Genomic DNA, 18,134 nt, shown 5'->3' on the forward strand with positions numbered 1-18,134 from the left:
TAAAAAAAACTCTGAGATCACTAACCTAGACCACGAACTTGGACATTTGAGTCTGATAAAGATATGTGGCCACCAAATCCAATTTTACCACAAAAAAATCCTAAGCACTGTGAAAGCTATCCACATAATCCCTGTGTGTGTGTGTGTGTGTGTGTGTGTGTGTGTGTGTTGGGAGGAGGTGGGGTGGTTCCATTAGACACCCAAAAGGAAGCAAGGGAGAAAATGAGATTTGAGAGCACAGAAGGGGTCTAATCTGGCTATCATGGCAAAGCCATCCCCAACTGTACCCAAGTCCCAACCAAAAGCCAAACATCTCAATCAATTACAGAGACACCAGCTCAAGATGCACCGGGAAACTAAACTTCCGGCTCCCTTGGTTACTTAGCCTTCCTGACCGGCGGGTTCTTCACTGGTAAACCACCACCCTCACTTCTACCCGGGAGAGAAGGAACGTGGCTGGAGCAACAGCATTGTGCCGGCTCCTGAGGTGCTTCCGGATGCCTGCTCTCCGCCTACACACAGAGCCTGTGATCCCGAGGGCAGAGCTCCCCCCACGCATCCAACGGGGGCCCCTGACTGCTAAGCCTGCCTGAGGCTTCTGATCAGGAGCCATGCTGTTCATTAACCCAAAAAGTGTAGGGAATTTGAAACAGGCCTAGTCCAGGAAACTATCTAGAAATTCCTCCCTGGCATTAGATTGTGAGATCCTAACAAAAGATCACTAATCAAAGACGGAAATTTAAAACAAGCCAGACTTCTCATAGCCCCATGTGATCTGGAAGTCACCCCGGGCCTGAGAAAGAGGTTTGTTTCTGAGAAGCTCATGTGAATCCTGGGGAGAACATGCCAGATTTGGGGTAAGCCTGAATTCTCACTTCCCCTCTGCTCTCAGGGTGACAAGACAGGCTCCCAACAACACAGGAGGAAGTTCTCGTCTGCCAAGGAATCCTGCCTGAACCCCACCGCCAACGGCCCAGCCTAGTTCGAGTCCTGGGCTCTGCCGCTTGGGGCAGGGGATGACAGGCACGTCCCCCAAGGGCCTTTTGTGGCTGCTATCGCCCCGCCTCACCGTCAAGATTGATGGCAACATACACCAAGTGAAGGAGTAAACAAAGATAGTAAATGCTCAATGAAACTGCAGCTGTAATGTCACCTTAACAAAAATAAGAGTACTATTTAAAAGGCCTGGGTGGACGGAGTTTCAAATTAAAGCCAGCCAGTAGAGGAAGGGTCAACACACAGATCTTCCTCCAGCAAGAAGAGAGGTGCAAAGTTTGTAAAAGCCCCAGGCCATCGCCGGCTACACTCACTGGAGGGGGGCTGCAGTGTGACAAGCCGGGCAAGGTCACTTGTCCTGGATGTAAATCGTGAGGAAGGCCTGCGTGGCCCTGGCGGCTCCTGGCAACAACGACCACGGCCCAATTGCTAGCAAGCACAAGGAAAACACCCAAACTGAAGGTTCCAAGAGGAGGGCCAGCCAGCACCTTCCAGGGGACCGGATGCTCGGCCAGCCAAGTGGCGAGGATGTGGCCACTGCCCTGAACCAGCCGACCTTCCTGGCCCCTTGGGGGCACCCCCGCATAGCGGGGGGGGGGGGGGGGGGGGGGGGGCAGACAGGACCAAGGAGACCCCAGGTTGGGATCCCTGGAGCCTACGATCGCTGGGGGGCTGGGGCTGGGGGTCTCGGGCTCGGTCCTGCCAGGTACCTGCTTTGGCTCCGAACCTGGGGGGGGGGGGCGTCCCAGCGGGTGTGGGCGGTGTCAGGCCGGACCCCGCCGCCGGGGATGGGACCCCACACAAGGCCTGTGGGAGGAAGGAGGAAGTGGGCCCGGGGGGCCGGGCCATTGCTCGCACCTCTCCAAGGCTTCCCCACCGCGGGAAACAGCTGCATTTACAAGTGAAAGGGCCAGCGCCAGGGAGGGGCGCTTCCGGGGGTGTCACGGGGGCGCGGGGGGGGGGGCGCAGGTGCGGGGCGGGGGCACAGGTGCGCGGGCCGGGAGGGGCGGGCCGGGCCCCGAGGTCAGGGCGCCAGGTCAGGGGGTCCCCGCATCCCGGAACCGCAGGCGCCGCCAGGCCGGGGGCGCGCGGGGCACGGCGGCCAGGCCCCGCCCCTCCAGGTAGAGCGCGGCCAGGTGCGGCGGGCGGCCAGGTGCGGCGGCCAGGCCTCGCGCCGGCCCAGCCGGGCCCTCCCCGCATCAGGAGGTCAGGCAGGAGACAGGAAGTCGCCCTGTGGTCAGTGTGGGCGGAACGCGGGGGTTCCCGGGCCCCCCCACGGAAACCAGAGGCGGACACCAGCCTCCTTGCAGTTGGGGGAGGTGACCCACTACTTCTGCGCCGGTAACACAGCGATTGCTCTGCTGCTCTGTTTACCTAGCCCGCAGGAGCCTCGTGAAGATTAATGACTGCGAAATGGTTTTAAGATCAAAAACATTCTGAGATTCTACTTGTAGGCACTTATATGTGCATACTGATATCCGTACAGCAAAACATATACTCTTTATTCATTGCCCTCCTGGAGGGACTTCTAGCCCAAAACCAGAAAGCGCAGAGAAAAAGGAATCAGGTACATCTGAGTGCTCCTGGGTAGAAACGTCATTCCCACTTGGCATCCACGCTGGGCCTCCTGCTCCATCCAGTCCCTGAAGAGCAGATGGAGCAATCGGCCAGCGTTGCACACCACAGTTCAACGTCTGGAGAAGGAATAGGAAAAAAACTTTAAAAATATTTGTCACCCCCACTGGGAAGAAAATGCAGCATTTTCTCCCAAACCCCACCCAGTTCATTAGGCAAGTGTCCCCAAGTGAGGGCTGTCCCGGCGGTCTCCAGTGTTTGGAAAGCTTTGTCCCACCTATTCACATCTCACGCAGCGGTCAGCCAAGCTCAGCCGGTGCTAGGAGCCCATGCAGCCAGGAGCCCATGCAGCCATCTGGCCTGGCAGCTTCTCCAGCAAATCTTCCCTGGTGTCACCAGGACTCGGTCCCTCCTGGCAAAGCAAGCCCATGTGACCAAGTGAGGCTGTTCCCCTCCAGGGGGAACATTCCCAGTCCCCTCAACAATTCCTGGACAGGGTGTCAAGAGCTCTAGAGAGCCCTCCCTTGCTCACTGCTGGCACCGCCTGGGAGCTGCAACATGCCACAGGCTCTCCACCATCCAAAAAAGCACTGTCCCCACCCCCTCCTGAGGCCCACCTGGGGCTGAATACGCAGAGAATAAACTATGCCTCTGTGCTTCTAGGCCTACCACACTAAAGACATCCATCAACAAAAGAATAAAGTCCCAGACAGAGCTCGTTCAACAGGAAAGGTGCACAAACCCTCTCCTGGCCTCACACACCCCCTACAGCAAAGGAACTTCACCTGTTGTTCCTCAGTCCCCCTCCCACACACCTGGGGCAGGCACACTAGGAGCACTTCCAGGTTGATTCCGGCCATTTACTCCTCTCTCTACGGGCTCTCTGAGAGGCCACACCATGAGGAAGGCTTTTCAAGTTGCCATACTGGAGGGAAACATCCCACTAGGCCAGAGAAGTTGACCTCTGTGGTCTTGGTCTACAGTTCCTTCCAAAGAAACTTCCTGGGACTCCTTGACACCATAATGAAGTTTTTGTTTGTCCTGGGCTTGGACAGATTGCTGCAGGCCAGATTTCAGGCCTGGCTGGAGCACAGCAGTGAGTTTACAACCCCTTGGCTAGCCGCGGCGCTGCAGAAGAACCCGCTCGCCACCTAAGTTAACACATCTTTTAAAAAAAGGCCCTTCCATTCTCTGCCACGAAGTAGGCTGGGATGAGAGGCAGAAATATTGCCACTATTTCCAATCAATCTTCAAGCCAGTAACAGTGTCTTTCAAGTCGTAATTAAGGACTTATTTTAATGCAAAAAGCACATTTCTGCTGATCAATAGATTGCTTTTGAAGGGAGTTAAAGCAACAACACAAAGGAAGGTGCATTCTTTTTTTTTTTTTTTTTGCATTTTACAAGTGGGAAAGATTTTAAGCACTGCCCTCCCCCACCTTCCAACCCCCCCTCCGACTTTTTTGGACTCCCCAAAAACAACAATCAAAGTCCGGCCCACCACGTTCAGACAACAACAGCTATTGGGGATTAACATCTTCTTAATACCACCGAGAAGAACCGAAGGCTCTGTTATTATCCAGGATAGAAGTCCCCATTCCTCATAAAATCAAAAGCATCAGTTGCCCCATGAATAAGAACCCAACAGTTTTATCAGAATTTTTGTGAACATTAAGCCAACTTTTGACAACCATCTGTTAAATTTAGTTATAGAAACAGTTAAAGCAGATCATCTCTGAAATACTCCAGGAGGGATACGAGAGGCTTGATACGGATGGAAAGGTCAACTGGCCCCTCAGGTTTAGCCAAGTGTACCTCGATAAAATCCAAACAGGTATCAGCCCCCCCAAAGGTAGTCAATGTCTATACGGATTCCACTTAGGGTAGGGGCAAAGGAGAAAGAGCACAGTAATGCCTGTCACTTGAACTACGGATTTGGCTCCTCTCTGGAACCTCAGCTGTCACATGGAGGCAGGAGGGCTTTGTGAATGGGGAGAAAGATGCATACAGAGGAGGGTTTTCAGAAAAGGCAGTGGCCGTACAACCAAACACGAAAACCCAACAAATACTCACTTTAGCTGCACTTTCCCTAACGCTACAAACGGATTAAAAACTACTTCAACATGAGGAGTAATAAAAATAAACACAACAGCTTCCTGCAACTCCAAATGCCTCAAATTCTGGTAAGGGTTGAATCGGATTCCCTAAAACTGCATGGGGGGGGGGGTGTGCTTTTTACACTTTTCTTTGAAGAACGCTTCTCTCTGCTTTTAGAATCTTGATTCAAAAAAGCAGATTACTGAGAAGAGCGCACAAGGGTCCCCACAGTCCGAAAAAAAGACCACCTTCTAAGAAAACTCTGGAAAGGGAGTAGACCAGTGGCCCAGACTGCCATGCCAGGCAAAGACAGATGAATGTGCCTCTGGTTTCCATCCTGTCTGCAGCTCCTGAAGTTTCTGTGTTCTCCAGCAGTTGGAAGAATGAAGGCCAAACTGCCCCTTGGCTCCCGTTGTCAACATTCCACACAAACAATAGCCTGGCTCTCTCCCTATTGTACATTCTGTATTCATTTGTGAATCCCCCCCCCCTTTTTTTTGCACAATGTGCAAAGTCCTTTTCACCGGGGAAGTCCTAAATGCCCAAGTACATAAATTTAGGCTTTAAACATCTATAATGATATCCAAAATCCAACTGCGGATGCTGGCCCAAACATTAATTTGTGAGTATCATTCGAGTCACATCGATTGCTTTTGGATGCCATCCATTCAATCACGATCAAAACAAACACTGACCACCTTGAAAATGGTTCTGAAGTTTTTAGCGATGATTAAGTATAATTTTCCAAATCCAGAGATAGGGTTTAAAACCAAACCAAACCTTTCATATGTCTTTGATACATATTGCATCAAACACAGACTTGAAGAATGAAATTAACTTCTGGAGACCCTCTGTGGGGAGAAGGCTTGCGTTTTCCCCCTTCCCCAGTGTGCTGTAACTCTAACTGCAGCAGTGTGAACTGGGAGATGCTCACCAGCTGTAAGGGAGAAAACTGATATATATCTACCCAGGCAGTGCAGCCTCAGACTGTATATCCATTCCAGCATTTTCATGAGCCTACTAAAAGTTTTCAGTAGTCCACACGAGCATTCCTTAGCTAGTAATTCATGGGAAGATCTTGGAAGAGAAAGCACCCAGATATTTCCCTAGACGGTGTCCCTTCTGCTAAGTACTTCTCTTCAAAGGGTCACGCAAACCGCACTCCCCCTTTTTTAATGACTACTAAACCGTGTTGCGGCCTATGTAATGGAACTATCAGCCAGCCAGTGGAAATATTACCTGAGTTGTGTGCCCTGCCCACCAGATAAATTTCCTCTCCTGATCATGTACTTTATGTGAATATATGGTCTGTGGCCTATATCAGGGACGCGGGACACTTAGCCTGCTGCTTGTCACTGATAGGAAGATTATTCACAGAGGGACCCAGGCTGCACTCACATACATTATGATGACAGCCCTCCTAGATTAAAGTGACAGTGGTAAAAAAAAAAAAAGAAAGAAAGAAAAAAAAAAAAACGACAACAGGGATGGCCATTCCACCGTTGCTACAACTCTTTAAATTTGTTCCATTTAGAGAAAGCGTTCAAAGCAAAGGGTGTAACTCTGCATTCAAAAAGTGATTCGCGAAGGAAAAGGACTTGGCAAATGGCATTCTGATGCTAGATCTCAAAGAGGGGGCCCGAGCCTGAGATGCAGGCACTTTTTGTTTTTAATCCGAGAATCTCAAGGATTTCAAGTGGTGTGAGCCATCCTGAGCTCCCTTTGCTATAGTATTTAAACAGTTCCAACAATATCCTTTTCAAACGCTGAGCACTGCTTGTTCAGTACCGATTTTATACACTCATCATTTACTGACCTTGTAAGCTAGCTACTCTGAACGCTGAAAGAGTCTGCAGGTTGATTTTGTAGTTTTATTTATTTGTTGTGGTGGTGGCTGTGTTTCCTCTCCCTTTAAAACACTTGCCAGACTTACAGATGCCATTTCTTTTGGGGGCTTTTAAAAGTCGAGAGTAGAGTTATCGATTATTCCCTGAAAGGATAACTGATTGGCTAGTTAATGATTATACAGATAGCCAAGTTTTCCTGTTTCATCTGTGTACACGACCAGATTAACAATGCCAAGGAAAGCAAACTCAACCCTGTAGGGACAGGAACAGGTGTGCCCTGAGTCTTAAAAGGCCAAAATATCTCACAAAGTATGTCACTGGTGTATTTTTACCAGGCTAGTCTTGTTTGTTTTTAAGTAGCCAACTTTTTTACTTTCTTGACCTTAAAAAGACACACTTGGCAGATATTTCTTCCTCGAGTGGATGACTAAGTCCCAGGAAAAGTTGCAACTTGTGCTTAGCAAAGAAATACATTTTAGGGACAAAGAGGGTTTTTAGAAAAATCACAGTTAAGAGAAGGTAATTCACTCTGCCCCTCCCCCCAAGAGAACACCCATTCAAGGGCCAGTTTCAAAAGATCCCAAGTGAAGTCATAAATAACACAGGGCTTGGAACTCAAACTGCAAAGCCACACCACTCACCACTCAGCCTTATTAAGGTACAATTAGAAATGAGGGAGACAACATGCCCCCCCCCAACCCCCACCCTTAGCCTTATCTTCCCAAACAGGAAAAAGGATTAAACCAAAAAGCACCCTGTCAGGTTCAAAACAAGCTCCAAAGCCAAGATTCTAAAATTCCCTCTAATAACTGCTTTCTACAAGGACAAACTGGGGTCCCCTACCCCTGGGGCACAGAAAAACCAATCAGTGCCATAAATCCCATTTTGCCTTCAACCCTCACTCCTCTGCACTGGGGGCAGAGTGGGGGGAGGGACTGACCCCACATCAACACTTACACTAAACCCCTCAACGCTCTACAGAAATATGCTGGCTTATTTCCTTTGTTTGGTCCTGTTATACTTGATCAAGTGTGAACGATTAAACTGGCTTCATTAAAGGCAAGTGCATTCACGGCTAACATACAACTTCAATGGCAACTGTAAGCATATTTTGCAAGAAGGAGGGCCTGCTTTCTTGCTTGAAACCTACCATCTCATTAACTTTTCTTTTGGGGGCAATAAAAAGGGCACCAGGGTTTTTTGTTGTTTTTTTTTTTTTTTTTTTTTTTTTTTTTTTACAAGAGAGTATCACAGCAGTTCAGAGATCTGATGGCAGACAAAAGGATTTTTTTAGTGTTTCAACTCTAGGATATAGTCCCTGATACTTAAAGAAAGGAAGGAAGGAAGGAAGGAGGGAGGGAGGGAGGGAGGAAGAAAGAAGAAAAGAAATTCTTTCACTATTAAAGCTGCTCTGACTTACAGTGTTTAATTAGCATTTTGAATATCACTTTATAATTGCTGTAAGAAGTACTCTTTGAAATCAAATGACTATAAAAACAAGATCCTTTAAAGTACCACTGCTTCAAAACGTAAAGGATTTATTTTAAAAAAATCCTCAACACCCTGGAATTCTCCAAAGTACACGAAAACTAACTAGTTCTACTATGAGAGCCCTGGAGGCAGAACAGCAGTCTTAGGTACTGAACACGAGATCATTTTAAAACCGTCTTTGAACCCAAGCACCCAGTAGACAGAGAGACTCTTCTTTGAAGGAGTAGTAGGAGAGTTTAATACACGTCGCCAAAGTCGGGAGGCAGAAATCACTTTGTAAACTAACCAAAATATACGTCCCCTCCAAATTATCCATGTCAGATAAAAATATACCAGTCTCTAGAATATCCAACAGAATTGCAAATAAGGCACTTAGCATTTTAAATTCCCAATGCATATTTATAGAATACAATTCTCTTGTCTACCCTTCAAGCCACTCACATCTGACTCTCTAAGAACTTAACCTGATCTCCAATCTTTAAAGGAAAAGAGGTGGGGGGGGGGGGAGGAGGAGAAAAAAAAAAAAAATCCAGAAAGATCCGTTTACCCTGGATGGGGCAAGGGAGCCCGGCATGACGACGGAGGCCACCGCCAGCAGCCTGCACCGCAAGGACGCGGAGCGAGCGGGGGGTTTCTACGAAGAACCTCTCCCTTCCCCTGCAAAACACTAACCGTGGGGACCCCTGGGGCCGGCTGCTGCTCCGGGCCGCCTCCGGGGCGAGCGCTCGGGGTCGCCAGGGGGCAGCCCCCGCGCCGGCGCGCGCTCGCACACCCGGGGCCGGGTCCATCCGCCGCGGCCGGGAGCGAGCCGCCGGGGCGCGTGTGTGCGCGCGGGTGTCTGGCCGCGGCCGCCGGTGACCGCGCCGAGCTCCCGGGCCCGCGGCCTCCGAGCGCCGGGACGCGGCGCGGGCTGCGGGCTGCGGGGCCTCGGGCCGGAGGAAGGCCCCGGCGCGCCCCGGCGCCCGCGCGCCTCTGCCCAAGTTGCCCCGGAGCGCCGCGCGGAGCGGGAGCCGGAGCGGGAGCGAGAGAAAGGAAGGCGCTTCCCCTCGGCCTCGCGGGTCAGTCCTGCGCCGCGGACGAGGAGGAGGAGGACGAGGAGGAGGAGGAGGAGGCGGCGGCCGCGGCGGCCCGGCTGTCGCTGCGCCGCGCACGGTCCCCGCCGCCCGGGGCGCGCCCTCGCCAGCCCCTCCTGCGAAACTTTTTCTTTTTGGTTCGCCCCACCCGAAAAGTGCGGCCCGGGAGGGGGAGGCGGGCAGCGCGCGGGTCCGCGGCGGCGGCGGCGGCGGGCGAGGAGGAAGTGGTGCCCGCGGGAGCGCGGACGGGCAGAGGAAATGCCCGGGCCGGGCCGCTCGGCCCCCGCCCGCGCCCGCCCGCCCGCCCGCCCGCCGGCCGGCCCCGCGCCCCGCGCCCCGCGCCCCCGCCCCGCGGCCACTTTGGCGGGCCGAGCCCGGCGCGGCGGCGGCGGCGGCGGCGGCGGCGGCGGCGGCAGATGTGGCCCGGCCGCCCGGAGGAGCCAACAATGCGGGGCCGGCAAAACAAAAGGGTTCCACTTCGCCTCCTCTCCCTTCTTTCACTTGCGCTCCCGGGGCGCCGCGCGGGAGCCCCGGCCGGCAGGGGCCGCTCCCCGGGGGCCCCGAGCCGCGCGCGCCCCGGCCTCCCCGCGGACCCCGCTCCGCCCCCGCCCCCGCCCCCGCCCCCGCCCCGCGCGCTCGGACTCCCGGTCCCGGGGGATCCGGCCGTATTGTCCCCGCGGCGCGCCGCGCGCTCGGCCTGGGTCGCCGGCGGCCCCCGCGCGCGCACCCACCGGCCTCGGGGAGCAGGAGCCGGGGGCGCCTAGGAAACCGTCGCCGAGACGCCGCCGCCGCCGCCGCCGCCGCTGCCCTCCGGACGCCGCCGCGCTCGGGATTTCTTTTTTCTTTTTTTTCTTTTTTTTTTTTTTTTTTTTTTTGCCAACCCTGATGGGAAGGAAGGTGACCGCCTACTTCGCATTCATCAACTCTCATCACAACAACAAAAATCCTGGCACGAACGGCCGCCGGCGGGCGCGATGGGCGGCGGGGGGCGGCGGGCGGGGACCTCCGGGCCGGCTCCCGCCCGCGGCCGCCGCGCGGGGACCCGGGGGCGCAGGCAAAGATGTCCTCGGAGGCCGGCCCCGTGTCCTTCGCGCTCCTCCCGCCCGCGAGTGGCGCAGTGAGGCGCGGGCGCGGCGGCCCCAGCCCGCGGGCGCAGGTGAGGCGGGGGCGGCCGCGGCCCCGGCCCCGGCCCCGGCCCTCCCCCGGGGCCCCTCTTACCTGGTCCCGGGCCGCCGGCGTCCGCGGTGAAGAGCGCCCACCCGGGAGGCGGCGGCGGCGGCGGCGGCGGCGGCGGCGGCGGCGGCGGCGGCGGCGGCTCCCGCCCCTCCCACCCCACCCGGCGGCGGTGGCGGTGGCGGTGGCGGTGGCGGTGGCGGCGGCGGCTGTGCGGCCCCCCCTCAGCGCGGCATGGCTCCCGGCTCGGTCCCTCGCTCCTCGGGCCGCCGCCGGCTTCCCTGGGCCGCTCCCGGGCCACCTTAAAATGACACACGCACACAGGGACACACACACAAAAACTTAATCTCTCCAGCTCCCCGCCCCTCCCCCTCCCCGCTCTCCCCTCCCCTCCCCTCCCCTCCCCACCCTACCCCTCCCCTTCCCTTCCTCCTCCTCCCCGAGCCGCCGAGCCTCTTCCTACTTCCCCACCCACCCCACCCCCTTCCTCCGCCCACCGGGCTCCCGAGCCTCGGCGCCGGGCCCCGGCCCCGGCCCCGCGCCCGGCCCCGCGCCCGCCCGCCCGCCCGCCCGCGGGGAGGGGGCTGCGCTGGGGGTCCCCGGCCCGCGCCCGCCCCGCGCCCGCCCCGCGCCGCGCCGCGCCGCGCCGCGCTCACCCCCGAGAGGATGCTGATTCCAACTTGGACCGGGGGAGGGAGCGTCCTGGATGCCTCGCGCCTCCTGGCTATTTGCTCTTCTTTATTTGTTTTCTCCTCCGGGGAAGGAGGCGGAAAACGGAGAGAAAGGGAAAGGAGCGGCGCCCGGTGCCCGCCGGCTGCGCAGGAGCGGGGCGGGAGGGAGGTGAGGGTCGCCGCTCGCTCACTCCTCGCTCCCTTTTTTTTTTTTTTTTTTTTTTGGGCAAAGGCGGGGTCTCTCTTTGCAAACCAATGACACAACCCCACATGGGCCGGCCTCGCCCCCTACAGATACTCCTCACTACAAATCGGCTCTCTCGGGGGATTAGTGGCTCCGCGAAAGTGCACACAGGCGCGGCGGGCGGGCGAGGGGGCCGGGCGCGGCGGGCACTCCCCGGCCGAGCCCCGCCCGGGAGGCCCTCGCGGAGCCCTGGGGCCGCGGCGGCGGCGGGGGCGGGGGCGGGGGCGGGGGTCCCGCGGCGGCGGCGGCGGCGGCGGCGGCGGCCGGGAGTCCGGCCCTCCCTCGACCCGCCTTCCTCCTCCACCTCCTCCACCTCCTCCACCTCCTCCACCTCCTCCACGTGGGGCCCCGGGCGGCCGGCCACGTGGGGGGACGCGAGCCCGGGCCGGCCTGGGCGCAGCGCCCCGGGGTGGCCCCGGCCCCCGTCGGGCCCCCGCCTGGCCCGCGGCGCCAACTTCCTCCCGGGCCCGGCGCCGGCTGCTCCAGCCTTCCCGGGCCCGCGGGGTCAGGCGCGGGCCGGCCACAGGGGGCACTTGCGCTCCCCGGATCCGGATCCGGGAGACGCGGCCCGCGCCGTGCCCGAGAGGCGGCGATGGCTGCGGGTGCGCGGGAGGGGCCCTGTGTGCTGGAACTTGCAGCGGTTGTGTTCCCTACAAGAAGCAAAACATTTCTTACACATAAAAAAAAAAAAAAAAAAAAAAAAGAAAAGAAAGAAAGAAAGAAATGTTCCTTCCTGTTGCCTGGATCTCGCCGGGGCTGTTTTTAAAGCCTTGCTTTGGGTGGGAGCTCGGGGCCTCGCGGGACAGAGACGCGCGGCGGCCCGGGGGGCCCAGGGGTAGGGGGTCCCGGGCTCGCGCGGCCCCCGACGCCGCCAGCCTGGGGTCCGGACGCCAGGGCTGGGGATCGGGCCGCGCGCCGGCCGCACCTAGATTACACTCAGCGCCCGCGACCCGGGGCGCTGGGGCCGGCCTGGGGTCGGGAGGGCTCTTCCCCCCTGCGCCCCAGAGCCCCTCCAACTCTTCTGGCTCCCCCCGAAGTCGCCGCGCGCCCTGCAAGAGCCCCGGCGGAGGCTGAACAGAGCCCCCAGTGTCGACGTTTTAGAACTATATTGAGATGTTACCAACTGGATTGAGATGTTGAGCAGGAAAGGCACGAGGAGGGGTGTGAGGAGGGGTGTGAGGTCGGGCCTTGGCGGGCAGGGGCAGGGAGGGCCCCGGGCACCACACCCCACCGAGCAGAGGAATCAAGTTGGCCCCCGGGGGCCAGAGGAGAGCCAGGATGCCCTCCTGCCCGCCCGAGAGACTAGCTGCGCCAGGCCTGCCCCTGTGCGTCTAGGAACAGGTTTAAACTCCTGCTCTGGGGCACCTGGGTGGCTCAGGGGTTGAGCATCTGCCTTCTGCTCAGGTCGTGATCCCGGGGTCCTGGGATCGAGTCCCACATCGGGTTCCCCGCAGGGAGCCTGCTTCTCCCCTCTGCCTGTGTCTCTGCCTCTCTCTCTCTCTCTGTCTCTCATAAATAAATAAATAAAATATTTAAAAATAATGGTAATAAAAAAAAATAAACTCCTGCTCCGGCCCGCAGCAGGGGAGAGGTGCCCGCGGCCGGTTTGCCAAAGCGCACCCCGATGCCCAAGAGCGGCTGGCCCTGTGGGGGCCTTGACTCCTGATGATTGTTTGATCATCAAACACTAAGGTTTTAAGACTCTATGGAAGACCTCCCACACGTGATGGCAGCACGCCCCGGGCATTTCACAGCCGCTGGCTCAGTAACTGAGATGCTAAGGTGTCCCAGGCCGATTTATCACCTGGCCTGAATGGTAGGCCCCGGCCAGGCCGGCTGCGTAGCTCTTGGGTCTGTGGTTCAGTCAAAAAGCTCCCAGATGTGCCCTCCCGGTTGTCTCCATCTTCTGGCGACCCCAAGGCGTCACGGACATCGTCAGGGGGCTCCTCAGCTGTCCTTTGGAAAGATCATGGGGCCTAGGATAGTTCTGGGTTCTGGGTTGTGGGACCCGCCCAAGGCCAGGCTACTGGGCGGCCAGCAGGTGATTTTGTTTCTTAGGCATAAACTATAAATAACCGTAACTAAAGATTTTCTGCTTCCTTATTTCCCAGATGATCATTGGTTCTGAGTGGCCCTCTATTCTTACCCAGAAACCACAAAAAGTCAGCTGGTTTTTTCCTATAACTTGTTCATTTTTGTCTAACAGGAATGCGATCTCATTTACGAATATGACCTGAATCTTCTTGTTTTGAGAGTGTTTAAAAAGAAAGCATCCTTGGAGCCAAAAAAGTATTTTTCACTTTAATTGGACACCTTGTATTTTAAGATATTAAACCCATTTACTAGGTGCCTGGGTGGCTCAGTCAGTTAAGCCTCTGCCTTCCCCCCAGGTCATGATCTCAAGGTCCTGGGATCCAGCTCCACTTTGGAGTCCCAGCTTAGCGGGAATCCTGCTTCTCCCTCTCCTCCCTGCTCATGCTTTCTCTTGCTATCTCTCTCACTCTCTCAAATAAAATCTTAAAAATAAATGAATAAAAACCCATATATCCCCAGCATATGAATTATTTCAAACTCAAATTGTTTTCTAATGTTCCAAAACCCGAGCCAAGGGGGATCCCTGGGTGGCTCAGCGGTTTAGCACCTGCCTTTGGCCCAGGGCATGATCCTGGAGTCCCGGGATTGAGTCCCACATCAGGCTCCCTGCATGGAGCCTGATTCTCCCTCTGCCTGTGTCTCTGCCTCTCTCTCTCTCTCTCTCTCTCTGTGTGTGTCTCTCATGAATAAATAAATAAAATATAAAAAATTAAAAAAAAGCCAAAAACCCAGCCCTACTCAAAAAGGGGCAAACCCATTTCTTAAAGATATACAAAAGACCAATGAGCAAATGAAAAGATGCTCAGCATCACTAATCATCAGGGAAATGCAAATCAAAACCACAGTATATACCACTTCATGTCCATAGGGATGACTGTTATAAACCATAATAACAACTGTGGGTTAACATGTGGAGAAATGAGCAAATGTGTACTCTGTTGGTGAGAATGTAAATTGGTGCACCCACTGTGGAAAACAGTGGGGTACTTTCTTAAAAAGTAACATAGCTTTGCCATATGATCCAGCAATTCCGATTTTAGGTGTTCCCGAAAGAATGAAAAACAAGGTCTCAAAAATATTTTTTTGAACACTAATGTTCATAGCCTTGTTCACAATAGCCAAAAGGCGGAAATAATTCAAATCTCCATCCAAGAATGAATGGATAAAATACGTTTATGTATGTGAAATGGAATATTATTCAGCCTTCAAAAGGAATGAAGTTCTGACACCTGTTCCTATGGGGATGAACCTTAAGGACATTATGCTAAGGAAAATAAACCAGACACAAAAGGATAAACATTATACCGCTTATATGAGCTATCTAGAATAGCCAAATTCACAATAAATTAGGGATTACCAAAGGGCTGGAGGGAGGGAGAAAGGGATGTTATTATATAATGACCACAGAGTGTTTGGAGGAAAACTTCTGGAAACAGGTGATGGCAGTGGGTTGTGAAACATTGTGAATATGCTTCATGCCACAGAACTATACACTTAAAATGGGTAAAATGGTAAATTTTATGTTATGTACATTTTGCCATAGTATTTTTTAAGTGTTGCAAACTAGCTTTTGCCTTACAAACCTCTTGATTTATTTTTATTACTAGATATAAGGGTATTTTTCAGTAAGAAAAAAAAACATTAAGATATAGAGGAAATATTTTTAAGTACCTTTCAGTTAATTTACAGAATAAATGCCTTTTACCAACTTTCATCTGTGTTCCCATTATAGAATATCATACTGAAACGTTAATTTTTCAGTGCTCTCCATGATCTCTTCCCATCTAATCCTATCTGTCAGGTTCAATTTCTGACGTTCCAACACGGGTTTTGACAGACACAAAAAAAGAGTCATAAAAATAACAATCACGGTAACAAATGTTTCTCCATGGCTCACTAGGGTACCTGGCACTGGACTAAGCCATCAACAGGTATCTTTAAACTTCATAGCAGACCCTTCAGAGAAATATTAGCATTATTCCCATTTTACAGATGAAGGAAACTGAGCTTCAAAAAACTTACCAACTTCCCCAAGGTCATGCGGCTGGGGAGCAAGGAGGGAGGCTTGGACACTTGCTGCCTTATTTTGACTACCCTTCTCCTCTATTTCAAGAAGGGCTTCCTCTTACATACGTACATATTCATTAACACAGACTCAGAAAAGGCGAAATTAGTTACTTTTGAAACATATCTTCAGTATCTTATTTAAAAGGTTTTTTTGGGGGGAGGGCAGCCCGGGTGGCTCAGCGGTTTAGCGCCGCCTTCAGCCCAGGGCGTGATCCTGGAGACCCAGGATCCAGTCCCATATCAGGCTCCCTGCATGGAGCCTGCTCCTCCCTCCTCTCTCTCTCCCTCTCTGTGTCTCTCATGAATAAATAAATAAATAAAATCTTTTTAAAAAGAAAGGGTTTTTTTGGTTTGTTTTTATTTTACTAGTGTGGTTGCAATCTAATCTTTAGCAAGGGGGTTAAAGAAAAAGAAAGCCCAAGAATTAAATGTGTTGTCAGACACTGCTTACAGAATAAAAGGACCAAGATGAGTGGATTTTAAGGCTCCTGAGAATCAGTTTAAGAACAACACCACGAAGCTGTGATCTAGAAAGTGGAAAATAAACTTTTGGTTACTGAAAATAAGGCTTCCACATAATACTGAGGAAAAAGAATTAATATAAACTGTTCAAAAAGGTTACACCTAACAGGGTTTGTTTTTCCTTGTAGAAGAGCCGGAATCACTTTTTCCTGGTGGTCTGAGTTAAAGAGAAAAATCCAATCTCTTGGAATGCTTCATTTGTTCAGATGATTTCATTAATCAAGCTTCCAAAGTGGGAGGAGTTTGAAATGTACACACTTCTCCAGGATGTAGGGAAATTTTTTCTTTATTCTAGAGAATTCAACTCACTTACGGAGAAGCCTCCGTCCCCACTTGATGTGGACAAAGGTAACTTCGTGTCCTCTGGTTTGATTGTTTCTTCTGGGTTAACCAGCTCTTTGGGTTCACCTGTCTCTTTTGATGCATCAGGTTCAAACTCCTCATCAAAGTGATTTCTCCCCTGTTGAAGGAGTCTCTCTTCCTTTCTGGGTACGAGTTTGGGATTTAGATGGGGCAGGGGGCAGGTTCCAACTCTAAGGCTCTGGGGGAGGGGTCCTAGTTCTCCAGTTGAGGGATCTGGCCCAGGGGAGCCCCAGTACTGCAGTGTAGGGGCAGGTATGAGTGACACAGGTATAGCTCTCAGCACCAACAGGGCAGGAACATTATTCCTGAGGCCACAAGCATTCCCCTCCTGAGGTAAGCCTGGCACTGCTATTCTCTGAGATGCTACCAGTATCCTCCAGGGCATACTCCCCGACCTCTCCCACAGGGCCACCTTCCCCCAGGGATACACAGGACTTCTTAACTTTCAAGTGCATTCTGTGCCCTCCAAGAAGCCATGGCTTCCATCCTTCTGTCAGTCCAGTCACTTCCTTTGGCCACCCCTCCCCACTTTGCAGACACACAAGGGGTGTAGGGGAGGCAGGCAGCAAGAGCTGGTCCAGATTCCCCCTTAATCCGTGTGAGTTTCTGGATCTCTGCTCTGCACTCCTTCAAAAGAAAATAAAGTTCATCTAAGAACTAACGGTGTGCTCTTAACAGATAATTAGAAGAGTGTGAATCATCACGATTCCTTATTGCCTTGGCTCACAGGAAGCTCAAAGTCAAAATGTACTGCTCAAGGGCAGCCCCAGTGGCTTAGCAGTTTAGCGCCGCCTTCGGCCCAGGGCATGATCCTCCTGGAGACCGGGGATCCAGTCCCACTTTGGGCTCCCTGCATGGGGCCTGCTTCTCCCTCTGCCTGTGTCTCTGCCTCTCTCTCTCTCTCTCTCTCTCTCTCTCTGTGTGTCTCAAATAAATAAATAAATAAATAAATAAATAAATAAATAAAATATTTTAAGATTTTGAAGAGGCATCTTAAATGTTTTCATCATAAAATTTTATACCTGGAAAACAATTGTTCTGATAATACAAATTATGGGAAATGAAACTGAATAAAATCTTGCTTGGTGATGATACACAGATAACATAAGGAGCACTTCTTTTTTTTTAATTTTTTTTAAATTTATTTATTTATGATAGTCACAGAGAGAGAGAGAGAGGCAGAGACATAGGCAGAGGGAGAAGCAGGCTCCATGCACCGGGAGCCCGATATGGGATTCGATCCCGGGTCTCCAGGATCGTGCCCTGAGCCAAAGGCAGGCGCCGAACCGCTGCGCCACCCAGGGATCCCAGGAGCACTTCTTATACTTGAAAAAACGGGACTGAGAAATGGTTAGAAGGAGTTTCTGATTTTTGTTTTGACTTGCTGATTAACTGGAGGGTTGTAGACATGCTTTTGTTTTTGTTTTTGTTTTGTTTTTTAAATATTTTATTTATTTATTTGACAGAGTGAGAGAGCACCAGAGCACAAGCAGGGGGAGTAGCAGAGGGAGAGGGAAAAGCAGGCTTCCTGCTGAGCAGGGAACCCAATCCCAGGACCCCAGGATCATGACCTGAGCCAAAGGCAGATGCTTAACAGGCATCCCTGTATACATGTTTTTACTATAACCACCTAAACTACCCTTTTTTGGAAGTTGGTGGGAAATTATTAATAAATATGACAAAAACCGCAATCATATTGACATCCCTGGCTTAGGGCAAAGGACTTTTTTTTTTTTTTTTAGGAGTGAAATGGCATGGCAAGGACAAGAATTGCCGTCAGTGACCATTATCACATTTTGTAACCATGAACTCATGTGATAATTTGATCTGTTGTATGGGGCCTGGACCATAGGAGGTACTTAGTTATTTCTTTGATTGATGGACAGATGGACAGATGGACAGATGGATGGATGGAAGGTGGA

The 18,134-nt window shown here is 52.9% G+C and overlaps 1 protein-coding gene across 6 annotated transcripts in view; it reads right to left on the reverse strand.

Moving 5' to 3' along the window:
• The window catches only part of CTBP2 (C-terminal binding protein 2), a 156,432-nt gene extending 145,323 nt beyond the window's left edge, over positions 1 to 11,109 (reverse strand). Inside the window, exons 1-2 of one of the 6 annotated variants that reach the window (XM_055345864.1) lie at positions 10,908 to 11,109; positions 10,297 to 10,552 (exon numbers count right to left, since the gene is read on the reverse strand). The gene's annotated coding sequence lies outside the window, so the exon portion shown is untranslated. Of the gene's footprint in view, positions 1 to 8,552; positions 8,651 to 8,677; positions 8,778 to 9,809; positions 9,831 to 10,296; positions 10,553 to 10,907 lie in introns of those variants that run through there. The other 5 variants (XM_055345859.1, XM_055345862.1, XM_055345863.1 and 2 more) reach the window with 5 other exon arrangements.
• Between the last annotated feature and the right edge of the window lie 7,025 nt (positions 11,110 to 18,134).

This window comes from Nyctereutes procyonoides, unplaced genomic scaffold, assembly GCF_905146905.1.
Source record: "Nyctereutes procyonoides isolate TBG_1078 unplaced genomic scaffold, NYPRO_anot_genome, whole genome shotgun sequence".
Lineage (NCBI taxonomy): Eukaryota > Metazoa > Chordata > Mammalia > Carnivora > Canidae > Nyctereutes > Nyctereutes procyonoides.